This window comes from Dendrobates tinctorius, unplaced genomic scaffold (genome assembly GCF_039654945.1).
Source record: "Dendrobates tinctorius isolate UK_male_01 unplaced genomic scaffold, ASM3965494v1 ptg000219l, whole genome shotgun sequence".
NCBI lineage: Eukaryota > Metazoa > Chordata > Amphibia > Anura > Dendrobatidae > Dendrobates > Dendrobates tinctorius.
In genome coordinates, this window is record NW_027361886.1 from 5,322,477 (window position 1) to 5,340,912 (window position 18,436).

An 18,436-nucleotide genomic window follows, 5' to 3' on the forward strand; every position below is an offset into this window, starting at 1 on the left:
TCATTTCCACCAACTAGTTGCAAGGTTCAAACTGTGAATATGTAGCTGTGTGCATATAAGAATATATAAGAGTACATGAGTATATAGCAGTATATGGAGTATATAGCCTATAGCAGGCAAGTGAGATCTATATGAAATACATATACATATATATTTCCATAACAATAGCACAGCCCCACAGAGTTCCAGTCTGGGTATTGCGTGCTCCTGGACTGGCGCTAGTTTTGTACTGCTCATAACAAGCCTTACATGGCATTTATCCCTGATGTCAGTAGTTTTCACATATGCTACTGCTGCATTCGCTTTGGTTGAGGCATCGCAGAAGATACAGAGCTTTTGAGTCTTGACTTCTGTTGATGGCACTGAAGCGTATGGTCGTGCCACGTAAAGATCCAACAAGGCTTCTAAAGATTTCTTCCATCTTACCCACAGATCTCTCTTCTCCATGGGAAGTGTATCATCCCATTCAGACAACTCTTGGGTGAAATCTCTCAACATCATTTTGCCTTGGATAGTTACAGGATTTACAAATCCTAGAGGATCGTACAGGCTGTTTATCATGGATAGGATGCCTCTATGTGTGAAAGGTTTTTGGTTTCTCTTCTTCGTTGATCCGAAAGGTAAATGCATCTCTCTTCAAATCCCAGAGCAAACCAAGGCTCCGTTGCATGGGAAGGGAGTCCGTGTCCAAATCCAAGACTTTTAGATCAGTTGAGTAATCTTGAGAGGGAAAAGCTGCCATCATTCCTTGGCTGTTGGAAGCAATTTTGTGCAGCCTCAAGTTGGACAAAGCAAGCTGTATTGTAAGGGTTCCAATGGATTGTGATGAATAAGAAAATGCTCACACAAGAATTGAATTTACTAAATTGATTTACTTAATAAATGAATAAACAATATAAAACTATAAATACATATGCATCAATCAGAAAACAAGCATTATTCATATGTTACATTATTCAGATAGACTTCGAACACTCATCCTCCAGGAGACAAAAGAGAGAGAGCACATGTGTCCTAGTTCTTTTAAATGTCCAGCTAAAAGGTGTGTCCAGCCCCACCATGTGGGGAATGATGTCACAAGTCTATTGTCCATTGGCTATAAACACATCCCCTCAATACCTGCTTTAACCAGTATATAATACAGGAAGCTAGAGGAGGGGGCCCTCATGTGTGCCACATGGCAGAAATACAGCAAACTGGAGGAGGGGCTTCGGAGCACAAGATAACATCCTTGGGGACATTTACACACCCAATCTAATTAGGGTAGTTGCCTTGAAATATCAATGGTCCTTTGTTGATGGATAAATAAATGACCATTCCTTTATCTTAAGTAAGTTTCAGTGACCTTTTGCTTACCTCCCTGGAGGTAAGGATACAGTATATATTATATTAAACTGATTGAAGCCATATAAAAATAACTCATAGTATACATTCCACCCCTTGGTTTCAATCACTTTAATTAACTTGCCACTAAACTATACCATTTATCATTACTTGCATTGCTCATATATATATATATTTATTTGCTACCAATAGAAAACCGTTTTGGTAAAAAACAACATCCTGGGCTTAAAACGGAAAAAATCAAAGCAAAAACAACATTGGACCAGCAGGTGCTTTGTAGAAATCTTCTTTCTTCAGATCTTCTAAGGCTGTGTGCACACGTTGCGGATTAGGTGCGGATTCATCCGCGCGGATTTTGTAAAATCCGCAGGTGAAACCACAGGTCAAAATACCTGCGGTTTTACCTGCGGATTGCTCTGCGGTTTTGCCCTGCGGTTTTTCATCTCCTCCATGGAGGAGATGGCAAACCGCAGCAGAAACCGAAGAAAGAATTGACATGTCAATTCTTTCTGCGGATTGAAAACCGCAGATAATCCGCGCAGAAAACTCCACACCGTCTGCATTGCGGTTTTTGATTCCCATAGGGAATCATGGTACTGTACACCGCAGCAAAAACTGCTGCGGGTCCGCAGCGGCCAAAACCACTGCGGAACCGCAGCAAAATCCGCAGCGTGTGCACACAGCCTAAGACCACAATTCTGACTGGGTCTGTTGCAGGGAAGCACGGGGAGTATTGTTCCCTCATCACTTGGCCTAAGTGACTTCACTACATTCCCTGGTTAGCAAAAGAACAGACTCTAAAGAGCAATCTGTCCCTGCCCTTCATGACATTAACCCCTTGGTACAGGTGTCCAATGACTGAGCATAAGAGTCCTTTCATCTTCTATTGCTGCAGCTGTTCAGGGCCTCACATTATATGCCATTTGGTTTCCGGCAGAAGCTTCTAGGGTTAGTTGTCCCCTCCTTGTCATCAGCTGGCAGTCATGAGGATTCACCCTGGTGACGGTTCAGCATCATCTGGGCTCAGTCTCAGCGCTCAATTGGACATCTTCAGTCTACACACAAGACACAGCCTGCACTGAGGGAAAATGAAATTTACAATCATACTTGAAAGTTCCAAAGTCTTGGCAGAGCTAACTGAGTCCAAAGCAACAGTCCAAAATAACTCAGTCCATGATATATTCACAGTCCAAGATAGAATAACTTGTTCAATATAACTCAGTCCTGGTGGCTTGTTTCCCACCCCTTGATCAAATGAATCAAACAAAATTACCGTAGGTTTGTTGGTCCAAATTAATTGTGCCCAGAATGACCTTTGAAATTTTCTACTGTAGCAAATATTTCTACTCTAGGTAATAATTACTACATAAAATATATCATATGTGTATGGACTTATACACTGAAATAAATCATAATATCAAATATCAGATACCAGTTATCAAACATCAAATTCATGTCAATCACATTTGTATTGCATGACTCAGGTGTAGGTGAACAAAGCTATATCGAGAACAAAAGACTGACATTAACAAACTACTGTAGCATTCATTGAAATCATTTAACATATATGTTCTTCAAAACCCAATTTGCATGGGAGCTCCCACAAAATAAAAAATGTTAAAACTCAAAAATAAGTCATAAAATATCATCTTATATTAGGTAGACTCCTTTTTCACTACTGCAGAAATGAACTATTTTACTGTGCACTGTATTTACGTGTTAATTAAATGGCCAAGGTTTCTTCTTTTACTCCTGCAAACAAAAGGTTAATTACACACCCCACCCCCCAATCCAACATGTAGTGGACTGAAAAGAGAAAAAAAAAAAAAAACAATTCCTTTAAAAACCAAGAATGCTAAACACAGTACAATTAAAATTCAGAAAATGAGCTCATAAAAAATAAAAATATACCAAAAAAAAGTAAAAATAAAAATACCACTTGGATTCTTTTCTTTGGCTGTGAACCAATTTTATCAAGGGATATCCATGACAAATACACAAAGCACATAAAGTGACAAAGACAACACTTAGCACAAATAAGTCATCTATTATCTTGTAAACCCCCCAGTATATTATCAGTCATCTAACTTTAGGTCAGTCTTAAATTCATTGTCAGTAATGTCACTCCCTCTTTTCCTTGTATGTTTCTCTCTCATGGCTCCCACATACAGAATCATCTTATATCTGCTGTGGTCTTTTGCCTTTTAAAACATCAAGGTCTATTACAAACCCTCAGGTGAGAAATGCACATTTAAGCATCACCAAGACCAAACCCAACTCATCATATATCAGCCAGCGCATACTTCATAGTATGCTCACAGGAATATTTCTCTAAGAAACTCTAGAACGAAAAAAAACATCATTAGACATCAAAAATGTCAAAACTGTTCAAACAACAATTTTCAGGGATGTTCCACAACTTTTATCTAAAATCTACATTTAAAATTAGTCCATGAGGGAATCTTGGCAGGGGGTGTAGTATGCCATGGTATTGGAAGAGTGCAAGGGGCGGTTACAGTGGGGGCTTTGCATGCCTCCATCAGGTGTCCCACCTCTATCTTTCCAACCCCCTATCTCATTTGACGCCACCCTCTTGGGTCTGGCGAGTTGCAATTTACATTTTCTCCTCAGATCTTGCCATCTTCTCAACAGGTCACTTGTAGAGATCCCATCTATCTCCTGGAAAGGAACTACACTAACTATCAGGTCACAAAACAACTCTTTCCTGCTCTTTCTAATTTGAGTATCATCCTCTTTTCTCCTTTCTTGATCTACTCTCTTTACTGTACTATTTTTTGATACTTTTGCTCTCTTAGAGCAGATAGCTGGGAGATTAAATTGCATGCTGTGTATACAGTAGTGGAATTTCCCATAAGTGCACTGAACATAGTGAATAATGGGGCTTTGTAAGCAGCTGGGGCACCTTCTATGAACTTATTCTTCATCAATACTGTCAATATTGCAGCATCTGGTCCCTTCCAATCCTCTACAACAGCAAAGTGATCATTCAGATCTGGCAAAGGACTGTGAGTTATACCTCCTATGCATGCAATTTCTCTCAATCTCTGAACTCCATCTGCAAGAGTCTCCCATCGTGTCTGTGGTATTAATTCCATGGGAGAGTCATACACTTGTGCCACAGAATCCCTCACCAAATGCAAAGAGAAAGTCTCTGTAGTGTCCCTTGCACGTCTCATTTTTAGACGCACCATAGGATCAATACAAATATTACAAAGTCCTACTGCCTCAAGACGGTTCAAGATTATAGTATCAGCTCCCTGATCCCATAATCTGATAATCCATGCTAACAAAGGTTCTCCTGCTTGCTGCCTGTACCTGGTAGCTAATTCTGTTAATTCTCCGGCTGTATAATTCCTAGTTTCCTCAGTAATTGAAGCTTCTGCTCCTGTAGCTGCGTTTACTGCATCCATCCTATCTCCACTACGCTGTGTGACTTCTCTCCTAGTTTTAGTAGTCACAATCGGTCTGGATTGCTTTTCTACCTCATCTACTTCACTGTCACAGCCATCCCATTCTAGCAAATCTGACCATTTCTCATGTGCAATCATGGTTCTAATCTGTGCAGTACAAATATCTGACACTGGCTGCTGTCTCCTCCTGCGCCTATTCTTATTCACATTTTTCATTACATAAGCTTCAAAATTCCTTTGCATATTGTCATGCTGTTTCATTTGGTCTCTCAAGGCTGATTGCAAGCTAACCCTTTGCTCTATAGCTGTATGCAGCTCTAAACGCAAATTGTCTTTCTGTTCCTGTAAGCTTTGAGACACTTGCACACAGATCCATCCAATGGCTGCTGCAGCTTTCTGCTCTTTTGCATCATACCTTGAGAGATCAAATTTGGCAGCCACATCCTGAGGATTTGATAAGCGCTGTCCCTCCATATATTTGTTACATTCCTGTGCCATTTCGGTCCACTTTCCTGGTAACACCCATTCTGGCAAAGATCTGACACTACTCTCAACTGCTTTCCTACTCTTAACAAACTTATTCAATTTTGCAAACATTTTTATTCAAAACAATCCCACTTCTGACATCACTTTGTATTGTAAGGGTTCCAATGGATTGTGATGAATAAGAAAATGCTCACACAAGAATTGAATTTACTAAATTGATTTACTTAATAAATGAATAAACAATATAAAACTATAAATACATATGCATCAATCAGAAAACAAGCATTATTCATGCGTTACATTATTCAGATAGACGTCGACCACTCATCCTCAAGGAGACAAAAGAGAAAGAGCACATGTGTCTTAGTTCTTTTAAATGTCCAGCTAAAAGGTGTGTCCAGCCCCACCATGTGGGGAATGATGTCACAAGTCTATTGTCCATTGGCTATAAACACATCCCCTCAATACCTGTTTTAACCAGTATATAATACAGGAAGCTAGAGGAGGGGGCCTCATGTGTGCAACATGGCAGAAATACAGCAAGCTGGAGAAGGGGCTTCGGAGCACAAGATAACATCCTTGGGAAAGTTTACACACCCAATCTAATTAGGGTAGTTGCCTTGAAATATCAATGGTCCTTTGTTGATGGATAAATAAATGACCAGTACTTTACATTCCTTTATCTTAAGTAAGTTTCAGTGACCTTTTGCTTACCTCCCTGGAGGTAAGGATACAGTATATATATTAAACTGATTGAAACCATATAACAATAACTCATACACAAGCATTTCTTGTGTCCTCTTTAAGAGACTGACTGCCAATTCATCTGTGAGTGTGGATTTCAAGCAGTCGTCCACGTAGAAATCCTTTTCCTCAAACGATCTAACATTCGACCCGTAATTTGCCTCGCCCTCTTTGGCTGAATGTCTAAGACCATAGATGGCGACAGCAGGGGAAGGGCCATTCCCGAAGATATGTACTTTCACGATGTCTTTGTAGGGATCATTATCGCGGTACCAGAAAAACCTCAAATAGTTTCTATGTTCTTTTTTGACAAGGAAGCAATGAAACATCTGTTGTATGTCAGTCATAAATGCCACTGCATCTTTGCGGAAGCGAAGAAGTACTCCTAGAAGTCTGTTGTTGAGGTCTGGGCAAGACAAAAAGACATCGTTTAGTGAGACACCTTCATATCTTGCGCTTGAGTCAAATACTACTCTTATCTGACCAGGTTTCTTAGGATGATACACGCCACAAATGGGTAGATACCAACATTCCTCAGAATCTTGAAGTACAGGTGCAATTTCTGCATGGCCATTCTGAAGTATTTTCTCCATGAAGGCAAAGAAATGCTCTCTCAATTCAGGTTCCTTCTGAAATTTGCATTTGAAGGAGACAAATCGACCGTAGACAGGTTCTCTGTTGTTGGGTAAGCGTTGCCTCTGGGGTTTAAATGGTAGAGGGGCCATCCAACTCTTTGACTAATTTCTTACCATCTCTCGATCCATAATGTCCAAAAGCAGTCTGTCTTCTATGGACATTGCTACCTTGTTGTCCTCTCTTGTTCTGTGGAAAACTGTGCACCCTATGTGATCTTGGTCGCCGTCACAGGAAGGATCAGCTAATGGACAAGGTAGAGGAGCATTGTGTGGCAACTCTTTTACCAGGAAGCTACTCTTACATGGATGGAAGAGAGATGGACATCCATTTTCAAGAGTATTGGTAAGCATGCTGTCGACTATGGACGGCTTGTGTGCTCCTCCTAGGCAGACGTCTCCTACGATGACCCATCCAAGGTCGTGCCTCTGTGCCTACGGAGCGTTCCTGGAGCCGTTTATACATTCTCTAGCCTTGTGGACTTGTAGTATATGTCTTCCCAGAAGTTGAGCTATTGGGGTTCCTGGATTCATCTCAGGTATCAGGTGGGCTATGCGCTTTAGATGGGGGTGATGTCTCGCCACCTCCCTTGAAGGTATTTCTGACCTGTTGTCAGGAATCTGGTTGCACTCCAGGATGGTCAGTAATGATAGGCAGGTCTGGCCATCCATGGACTCCATTTTGTATCCGGTTGCTTTTCTTCCCGCCGTCTCAATGGTACCTGAACACGTTCTCAGGGTGTAGGGAGAACCTGGGCCTACGATGCTGAAGTTGTCAAAGAAGATGGACCTAGCTAGAGACCTGTTACTTTGGTCATCCAGGATTGCATAAATCTTGAAGGATTTGTCCCTGCGGCCTGCAGGATAGACTCGGACAAGGCAGATTTTTGAACAGGATCTTCCTCCTGTGAGTCCTCTACAGATCTCACTACATTTAGAGCTAACCTCAGGGGTGTTTTCATCAGTGTCCTTCTGCTTCCCATTATGCGCCTCTGCTTGCAACAACACTCGTGGAGGTGATCCAGGGTGCAAGGCTGTATTGTGATCCATGCTGCTGCATTCTGCACATTTCACGCTAGCTTCACAGTTCCTGGCGAAGTGAGAGGTTGTGGCATAACATTTGAAGTAGATGTTATTCTCCTTGAGGAAACCTTTGCGATCCTCTAAAGACTTCTCCCTGAGGGCTCTGCATTTTAGTAGAGGATATGGTTTCTTGTGTAGAGGACAATATTTACTGACATCCTGAGGTTTGCTCTCGTCTGGAGGGGGTTTATTCACCTTGTGAGGAGGGCCTGTGGAATCAATGTTAGTTTTGTGGACTGCCACGGATGTCTTACCAGATTTGACACCAGTGGCAGTGGAACACAACAGAGTAAAATCAAAACTAGGGTCATTTCTAATCCTAGATTGTTTGGTGACAAAATCAACAAATACAGTGAAAGGAGGAAATGATACATTATGATTGTGTTTATACTCTGAACCACATGTAATCCACTCTTCTTGTAGGTGGTAAGGAAGTTTCTGTACTATCAGATTGACACCCCTAGCGATGTCTAAGAATGCCAATCCGGGCAAGTCTCCTTCCTGCTGAGCATCCTGCAACTCATTCAGTAAATCTCTCAGTTCTCTAAGTGTCACGATCTGGTTCAGGTTGGAGCCAGTGTTATTGCAACCACTAGAGGGAGCAGGGCGGAAGCGTAGTCAGGTGAAGCCGAAAGTCAGTACACTGGTTAGGCAATACTTGGGTAATGGAGCAGGCGGATAACGAAGTCAGAGGTAAAGCCAGAAGTCGGTACACAGAATCAGCGATGCTTAGCAGATGGAGCAGGCGGATAACGAAGTCAGAGGAAAAGCCAGAAGTCGGTACACGGAATCAGCGATGCTTAGCAGATGGAGCAGACGGATAACGAAGTCAGAGGAAAAGCCAGAAGTCGGTACACGGAATCAGCGATGCTTATATATAGAGGAGCAGCAGCCGCAGGAGAAGGAGCTTGACTACAGGCTGGAAGCACAATAATCACGCAATGAGGAAGTGTACTGGCTGAGGTTATATAGGGTGGGCAATTAGCAATCAATGGCCAATTAGGAGAGCACAGGGTGGAGCTGATCAAGAACAAGAATCACTGGTATCTGGTTTCGCATGGGATCTTCCAAGCAGCCGCATAGCTCAGATGGCTGAGCTGCTGGCCAGCAGACAAGAGGTTCCAGGTTCGATTCCTGACAGTACTCCCCTCCTTCCAGGATGGCCTCTGGACATCTCAGGGGCTGGTTTATCTGGATACCTCTGATGGAAGATTCTTGTTAGCCTAGAAGCATGAACATTTTCCTCCGGTTCCCATGAGTTTTCTTCTGGTCCGTACCCCTTCCATTGCACAAGATACTGCAGGTTACCTCTGATTCTCCTAGAGTCCAGAATCTTCTCCACAATAAATTCTTCCTCGCCATGGACTCTTTCAGGTGGAGGAGGAGGCTGAATCCTTCCTGGAAATGGATTTTCACAGAATGGTTTGAGCAAAGATACATGAAACACTGGGTGAATCTTAAGACTGCTGGGAAGTTCCAACCGGAAAGCAACTTTGTTAATTTGTGCAGCAATTTGGAAGGGTCCTATGAATTTTTGTCCCAATTTAGAAGATGGCACGTGTGTTTTTAGGTTTTTAGTGGATAACCAAACCTTGTCGCCCACGTGCAGATTAGGAGGTTCTCTACGGTGTTTATTTGCTGCTTTTTTATAGTCTTCCTGGGCCTTTTGTAATATCTCAATTAATTTTTCCTGAGATTCCTTTAATCTGTTGAGTCGGTCAGCAACAGCAGGGGTAGAAGTTTCAAAAGGAAGATTAGGAATACATACTGGATGCAAGCCATAGTTAGCATAAAAAGGACTTTGGGCTGTAGAGCTGTGCTTAGCGTTGTTATAGGCAAATTCCGCTGTTGGTAAATAGTCCACCCAGTCATCTTGAAGATATGAAATGAAGCAGCGGAGGTATTGCTCGAGAGTCTGGTTCGTCCTCTCCGTCTGGCCATTTGATTGCGGATGGAAAGACGTGGAAAGATTCACAGTGACTCCCAGGGCTGTACAGAAGCTTTTCCAGAATTTCGATGTGAATTGCACCCCTCTGTCAGAGACTACATTATCAGGAGTCCCATGCAGCTTAAAAACCTCTTTGATCATTAACTCAGCAGTTTGTTCCGCAGTAGGAATTTTTTTTGTTGGGATGAAATGGGCCATCTTTGTGAGTCGGTCTACCACAACGAGAATTACAGTCATCTTTTTAGATGGAGGTAGATCCACGATGAAATCCATTGAGATTGATCCCCAAGGTCTGGATGGAACTGGGAGAGGTTGTAGAAGTCCTAAAGGAGAGGAACGTGGTGTTTTGTTACGTGCACATGTTACACAGGAGGACACATATCTTTTCACATCCCTTCTACAATTAGGCCACCAAAAGGAACGAAGTAGTAGTTCTTGAGTTTTCATGACTCCGGGGTGTCCTGCAAGTTTAGAATCATGGACTAATTTGAGGACTTCGAGTCTCACCGATTCTGGGATATAAACCCTGTGGTTCAGCATCCAAAATCCCTTCTTGAAAAAAAGATTGACATCTTTAGGAGGATGGTTAAGAAAGGGGTCGTTGTGGTAGCCATTTTTAATCTGAGCAAAAAAAACTTTGGAGTCCAATATTCCCAAAAAATTTTTGGGGCCCAGAATAGTACTGTCAGTATTAGAACTCTCCTGAGGTTCAGAACAAATACTGGACAGGGCGTCAGCTTTGCCATTTCTCGAACCAGGCCGATAGGAAATTACAAAATTAAATCTTGAGAAAAACAAGGCCCACCGTGCCTGTCTTGCAGACAGTCTTCTTGCTGTGCGTAAAAACTCTAGATTTTTGTGGTCAGTGAGGATGGTCACCGGATGATTGGCACATTCTAGAAGATGTCTCCACTCGGAGAAGGCGACTTTTATGGCTAACAGTTCTTTATTTCCAATGTCGTAGTTCTTTTCCACCGGTGACATGGTATGAGAAAGAAATGCGCATGGATGAAGCTGCATCTTATCTCCAACTCGCTGAGACAGAATGGCTCCCACTGCAGAATCCGAGGCATCCACTTCAACAACAAATGGCAGTTCCGGGTTAGGATGGACTAGTAGTGGTGCGGAAGTAAAAAGACTTTTTAATTTGTCAAAAGCCTCCTGTGCCTCTGTAGACCAAAAAAAAGCTTGGGTTTTCTTGGTTAGCAAGGTGATTGGCAGAATAATTTTTGAAAAGTTTTTAATGAATCTTCTGTAGAAGTTGGCGAAGCCAATGAAGCGCTGAACGTCTTTCAAATTCTTTGGGGGTGGCCAATCCACCACTGCATTGATCTTACCAGGATCCATACTCAGAGCTTCTGGGGAGATGATATATCCTAAAAATTGGATCGTGGGTTGTTCGAATTCGCATTTCTCAAGTTTTATGTAGAGATGATTCTCCTGTAGACGTTCCAAGACTAACTGGACTTGCCTGCGATGCTCCTCCAAGGTATCTGAAAATATAAGAATGTCATCGAGGTAAACAACGACAAATTGATCCAAAAAATCTCGAAACACATCATTAATGAAGTGCTGGAAGGTGGCTGGGGCGTTGCTAAGGCCAAACGGCATCACCAGGTACTCAAAATGTCCGTATCTTGTCCTGAAGGCGGTTTTCCACTCATCTCCAGGGCGAATCCGTATGAGGTTGTAGGCCCTTCTCAGGTCCAGTTTAGTAAAAATTTTAGCGGAGCGGAGTCTTTCTAATAACTCTGGAATTAACGGAAGTGGGTAGCGATTTTTTACGGTAATTTTATTAATTTCCCTGTAATCGATACATGGCCGCAGAGTTGAGTCTTTCTTTTCCACAAAGAATAAGGGTGCCCCAGCTGGAGATGTAGGTCAGATTAAGCCTTTCTCTAAGTTTTCATCCAGATACTCTCTCAGTACCTTCAGTTCCGGTTCAGAGAGATTGTAAATTCGCCCGAATGGAATAGTTGTTCCGGGAAGCAGTTCGATGGGGCAGTCATACGGACGATGAGGAGGCAATTGATCAGCTTTTTTCTTGCTGCAGACATCAGAAAATTGTTGGTATTGTGGTGGTAGTTCGTCTTCCTTCGTATGAGAAATCTCAGATACTTGGATTTGTTTAGGAACAGGTGGATCACTATGGCAATTGTTCTTACAGTATTCTGAAGGGAAGGCAATGGTCCTTGAAGCCCAGTTGATAGAGGGGTTATGAGTTGAGAACCAGGGAACTCCTAGGATAACGGGAAATTTTGGAGAAGAAATCAGATGGAAACTGACAGTTTCGTGATGATCAGGTTCCATACAAATCTCAAGTTCAATCGTCTCATGAGTAACAGGTCCCGAAGATAAGGGTGATCCGTCCACCGTTTCCATTTCGATTGGTATTGATTTAGTTCTGCTTGAAATATTATTATCCAATGTGAATTTTAAGTTCCTAAAATTCCCTCCTGCTCCAGAGTCTAACAAGGCCGAACATCGTATTGTTTGGTGGCCCATTATGACCTGAATGGGAATGACAAAATGAGACGATGATGCACACATCTTGTTTTTCTCCTGCGTTACAGACGAAATCTTCTGCATACTAGGATACGGCTGTCGGGAGAGGTCTGTATCGCTTGCAGTCATGTCGCTCAAGAAGGCTATAGTCCTTTTATTAGGACAATTAATGGCGAAATGACCTGAGCCCCCACAATAGAGACATAAATTTTCAGCCCGTCGCCTCTGCTTTTCTTGTGCTGAGAGCGGTTTTCGAATAACATCGATTTGCATCGGTTCAGACACACTTTGCGTCTTTTGTTCATGGTTAGACGAAGAAAAAGAGAAGGCAGGGTTATTTTCCAGTACTCGAAGTCTCTCCTTTCTCCGCTCGGTGAGTCTCTGGTCTATTCGAACACATAGGTGAATAAAGTCTTCCAACTGATCAGGGGTTTCGCCCCTGGCAAGCTCATCTTTTACTGACTCTGATAATCCTCGTCGAAACTGACTTCTCTGGGCTGCTGAGTTCCATGTGGTGTCGGCCACCCTGCGACGGAACTCTGATGTATATTCAGCGACCGAGCGTCGTCCTTGGCGTAAATTATGCAATTTGGTTTCTGCTGTGGCACAACGGTTTGGATCATCAAAAACTTGATTCATAGCTGTGATGAAGGAATCTAAGTTATTAAGGATGTCATAGTTCTTTTCCACATATGGTGAGGCCCATGCAAGAGCTTCATCACTCAGGAGATTAATCAGAAAAAATACTTTCTTCCTATCGCTGGTAAATGGAGCAGGTTGCATTTGGAAGTATATCCGGCATTGGTTGAGGAATCCTCGGTACTGCTGACGATCCCCACTGAATTTTGCAGGCAGCGGCATTTGTGCGTTTGATTCTGGGCTTGAATTGCGCATGTTAAGAAGTTGCCTTTGTAGTTCATTTATTTCCTTTTGTTGGCCTGATACTACTGTTTGTAGTTTAGAATATTTTTCTTGGTAAGTGGTACAAAAACTTTGAAGTTCTGAAACTTGTTTCGTCAGGGTGGCTACAACGGACTCCATTTTGGCGCATGATTATTCTGTCATGATCTGGTTCAGGTTGGAGCCAGTGTTATTGCAACCACTAGAGGGAGCAGGGCGGAAGCGTAGTCAGGTGAAGCCGAAAGTCAGTACACTGGTTAGGCAATACTTGGGTAATGGAGCAGGCGGATAACGAAGTCAGAGGTAAAGCCAGAAGTCGGTACACGGAATCAGCGATGCTTAGCAGATGGAGCAGGCGGATAACGAAGTCAGAGGAAAAGCCAGAAGTCGGTACACGGAATCAGCGATGCTTAGCAGATGGAGCAGACGGATAACGAAGTCAGAGGAAAAGCCAGAAGTCGGTACACGGAATCAGCGATGCTTATATATAGAGGAGCAGCAGCCGCAGGAGAAGGAGCTTGACTACAGGCTGGAAGCACAATAATCACGCAATGAGGAAGTGTACTGGCTGAGGTTATATAGGGTGGGCAATTAGCAATCAATGGCCAATTAGGAGAGCACAGGGTGGAGCTGATCAAGAACAAGAATCACTGGTATCTGGTTTCGCATGGGATCTTCCAAGCAGCCGCATAGCTCAGATGGCTGAGCTGCTGGCCAGCAGACAAGAGGTTCCAGGTTCGATTCCTGACACTAAGCTTTAGATAAACTTTAGGTCCTATCTTGGGAAAATCCTCAATTCTTTTATATAAAGCATTCTCTATGGCCTCTTTCACACATCCGGTTTTTGTAATCCGGCACGATGCGGCGAAATTTTTCATAACCGGATCCAGCACCGGATCCGGTTTTGTCCCATAAGCTTTCATGGTCGCCGCATCGTGCCGGATGGTTATGCGTCGTGTCCGGTTGCTGCCGGACACGGCAAAAATTAGCCGTCCGGCATCTGCAAAAAATGTTCTCTGCAACGTTTTTTGTCAGCGCCGGACCGACTTTTTCCACAGCGCATGCCCGGACTCTGTGAATGTTAACCCCACAAGTGCCCGGCGAGAGAGAGATCTCTCTCTGTCACCCGGACACTTGTGAGAGATCTCTCTCGCCGGGCACTTGTGGGGTTAACACTCACAGTGTCTGAGTGAGAGAGAAATCTCTCTCTGTGGGGTTAACCCCACAAGTGCCCGGCAAGAGAGAGAGATTCTCTCGCCTGGACACTAAGTGTTAACCCCCCATGTCTCTCTCTCCACCCCCCTCTCCTCTCCCCTCCCCTCCCTTCTCCTCTGTCTCCCCTCCCCTCTCCTCTGTCTCCTCTCCTCCCCTCCCCTCACCTCCCTTTCAGCGGCTGCCTCTGTCCACCTCCTCCTGCGGTTCCTTTAAATCATGTCTGAGCCGTATGTCTCGCCACATACACATCCGGTGTCACGGCTGCAGGCCGGATCCGGCGGCCCGGCTTTTCGCCGCATGCCGCCGGACCCCACACACCGGATGTGTGAAAGTAGCCTATGACTTCTACTGACCCATAGCATTCATTGAGTCTTTCCCACACTTTATGTAGAGCTGTGCGAGGATGCTTTACATTAATGTCTCTCAGTCTTTTGGCATGCTCGACTGACTCACTTCCGAGCCACTTTACCAGGAGATCTAACTCCTCACTAGAAGAAAGGTCCAGACCATGAATGGCGTTCCGGAACGAGGCTCGCCATCACCAATAGTTCTCAGGTTTGTCAGTGAACTTTACAAGTCCCTTTGTAACCAGTTCTTGGCGGGCAAGGAACTTTGCAAGGTCCTTGATGGCTCCGTAAGTGCTGGCACGAGCCGGTGTGTAATAGTCATGTCTAATGTGTGGTGCATCCACCATACCTGTAAGACGCTTGTGACTCCAGATAGTCTGTGCAGTACCTTGTTGGAGAAGAAGGTGTCTCTTTAAGGCGGGATGGCAGCTGAACCTTCTTTTCAGTGGAACGGTAGCTGTAGTCAACATCTCTGTGCTTGACATCTCCTCGCCTATGGTAGTGAAGCTCGAGGTTGGATCGCTGATAATCGGCATGGGCTGATCGATATGATGCTCCAGGGCTGTCATCTACGCCGGAATGTTGATGGATGTACTCTGCGACACATTGCGCTGGATCTTGCTACTCTAGATCTGGTCTGAGAATGTTGCTGCATCTTTCATAATCAAGATCTTTCATAGCTTCGCTTCCAAATACTCTGCTTTAGCTATTGAAGCTGCTATCTCTTTGTCTGCCGCAAGTTTTTCAAGCTCTGCTTGCAGGCGTGTGGTTTCGGCCTCTCTCTCTGCTTGTCTCAGCTTTAGATGCATCTCTCTTTCGGCGAAGGAAGATCTTGCTTTGGCTGCATCTAGCGACGGCATCTAGCTCTGGTAATGACAATCTGCTGGAGCATGCTCATGACCTCGTTTTCAGTGAGGATGTGCTTTTCCGAGACATTGTGTCTTTAGCTGAGTACTGCTGAGTATATTGGAGGAAACAGTCTATGCGCGGCAGCTTCCGCGTGGCGGGACAAATGTAGCACTTCTTGGCGGGCTGCAGTAGCATTCTGCAGCTGTATGGCAGCTGCTGTGATACCCGTATGCGGAGCAGTGTGGGTGTTAGTGGTCCCCTACAGGCTATGCAACCACCACGTGCGACCGACTGTCCGTTACTGAGCTCTGGGTTCTTATTCCCTGTGGCTGTGTGGCGGCTGCTGTAGTACCCGTATGCGGAGCAGTCTGGGTGATAGCGGTCCCGTATACCCTGGGTAACCACCGCTTGCGACCAGCGGCTCCTTAAGTCTTATTCACTATTGCAGGCGTCTAGCATCTTTTTTACTGGGCCCTGGACTTGTCTCCTATAGCTGTATGGCGGCTGCTGTAGTACCCATATGCGGAGCAGTCTGGGTGATAGCGGTCCCTTACAGCCTGAATTCACTATCGCAGGCATCTGGCAATCTGTTTTACTGTTCTGCCTTCAGGCACGCTGACATGTTGTGCACTCCAGCATACAGCATAAGCCACAGCTCTGTCTTCCAAAATAAGCAGACTGTTCTCTGTAGTCTAACTTGTTTATTGGTGATGAGTATAGAACATGCGGTAAAACTGTAAAGAATACAAATGACATGCATAAGTATTGGCAAATGATCACAGCTAACACAAATACAGAAGCATTCAGTGTGATGAAACCTACATAGAAAACACACAGGTGTCTAATTGCATCTCTGATAAACTCTCTGCACACACTGCATTGTAAGAAAGGTTAAGTTTAACAGATATGCTTTACCCGGATAACGAACTCAAGTTGGAGAGTTAACATGGAGGACAGGTAAACACATGCATCCTATGATATACACAGAAGCAAAATGGCCCTTCTTTGTCCCAGAATGCATTGCTTCAATCCCACAAAGCATTGCTTCAATCCCATGTGCATTGCTTCTGTTAAAGTCACAGACTGTAAATTCTATCAAAGACACTGCTATAAATTCAGCCACCACTAGATGGTGCTATAACTAACCCAGCATATAATACAAACATTCTTTGCCCTATTCAGAGGGCAGAACACTGAGCTTTGCTCTCTATCAACTGCTGGTGAAGGAGAGCGAGAAGCAGAACTCAAAGATGCCGAGGCACCGGATGGACAGGGAGATGCCGTGTGAGTTCGTTTCCCCCCGCGTCTGCCTAGAGTGAGAGCGGCCCGTCAGGCTGGAGGCTCCTGTGAGGTGGAGGACCCTTCTAAGACAGGCGAGCCACTATCCCTGCCCCTATCTGGGGCGCGAAGGGACTCGATTGCTCTCGTAAGTGACGCCATAGACTGCGACAGAGATAAAGCCCATTCTGGGGGACTTGGTACACTGGGCTTGGTCACAGGGGAGGGCTCCTGGGCGCGTTCAGAATCACAGGCTTCGCATAATCGCTTGCTCAACGCCTGCGGAAAAGCAGACCGACAGGAGATGCATGCACCATATCGAAATGTGTGCATCTTAGCTTTTCCGGACATGCTGTATCTGCCAGGCATCAGCACTGCAGGGAGAGTGTGCACTCTTCGTTTTCACCTAGAGTGGCCTCTTGGGGGGTTGGAGGGTAGCACTTACCCTAGTCCTGTGCCCCCTGGAAGTGCAGAGCATCGCTCAATTCAAAAATGTGCGCGCATCAGCTGCAAGCGTGCTGCCGGATGAAGGAGTCCTGGGGGCAGTCCTTCCGCCTGCGGCCTAGCATCGGTCTGAAGCCAGGGGCTAAATTTCTTCAGCGTCTGTCCAGGCCACGGTGGGTGGGCCCACCGGAAGTGACGCGACGAAGGAGGGCGGTGCTTCTGCCCACAGCCTAGCAACGGCCGAAGCCGGGGACTGGATTTACAATGTCTGCACGTGGTGCGGGTGGGGGGCAGACCCGCTGGTCACAGAGGCCTAGGCCCTGGACGCCAGGAAACGCACGATGGCGCTATTCTGTAGCGGCGCTGCACCGCTCTGACCCCCGACCCCCCGGAGAAAAGGCTAAGGGTCGCCAGCACTGTGGAACGCTGCTGCAGGAGCCCTCCTAGGCCACCCTCCTCTGTGATCGCTTCAGCTCCAGCTCAGGTTAGAGGGGAGGGAGGCCGCATAAAGGATGGTGCAGGCACCCTAGCTCCATCTTTCCCCTCAAGGGATGAGGAGAGGGACCGTCCATCGCCTTGCAGCACCGCAGTCTAGCATTGGTGGTGCAGTGGGGGCTGCACGGACTATGTTTGTGCCTCTGTACAGCCTAGGGTTTCAATACCTTAGGGTGGTCAGGGCTAGGTCCGGCATCATGTCCCACGTCGCGGGAAAGGATACGTGGAGGCGACACTCGCACGTGCTCGCCCGTTTTTGGTTTGGGGAGATCAGACCCTTTCAATAGGGTCTGTCGCCCCTGTCTCATCGTCATAGAAAAAGGGGGGAAAAAAAGTAATTCTGGGAAAAAGACAGACGTGTGCCTCCAACGGACACTAAGCATGAACTGGTTTCTGCCCGCAATCGGGGCGAGGGTGTATACGGCGAAGGAGGAGCTAACCTCTTTTTTTCACTTAGTGTCAGCCTCCAAGCGGCAGTAGCATACACCCACAGTCCTGTGTCCCCCAATGAGGCGAAAGAGAAATACTGCATATAAAATATGATATAAACAGTGAATGTCATCTAATAATAATTGCCACTGTGTATATTTAATCCAATCCCATCTATATCCTTTCTGCCCAATCTGTCAACAAGACATCCATACTGTAATAAAAAAAAAATATTGTTAATGTGAACCTAATTGATAGAAAACCTCCACAAGAACTACTGAGTTAAAAGCCCCAAGAAAATTACCA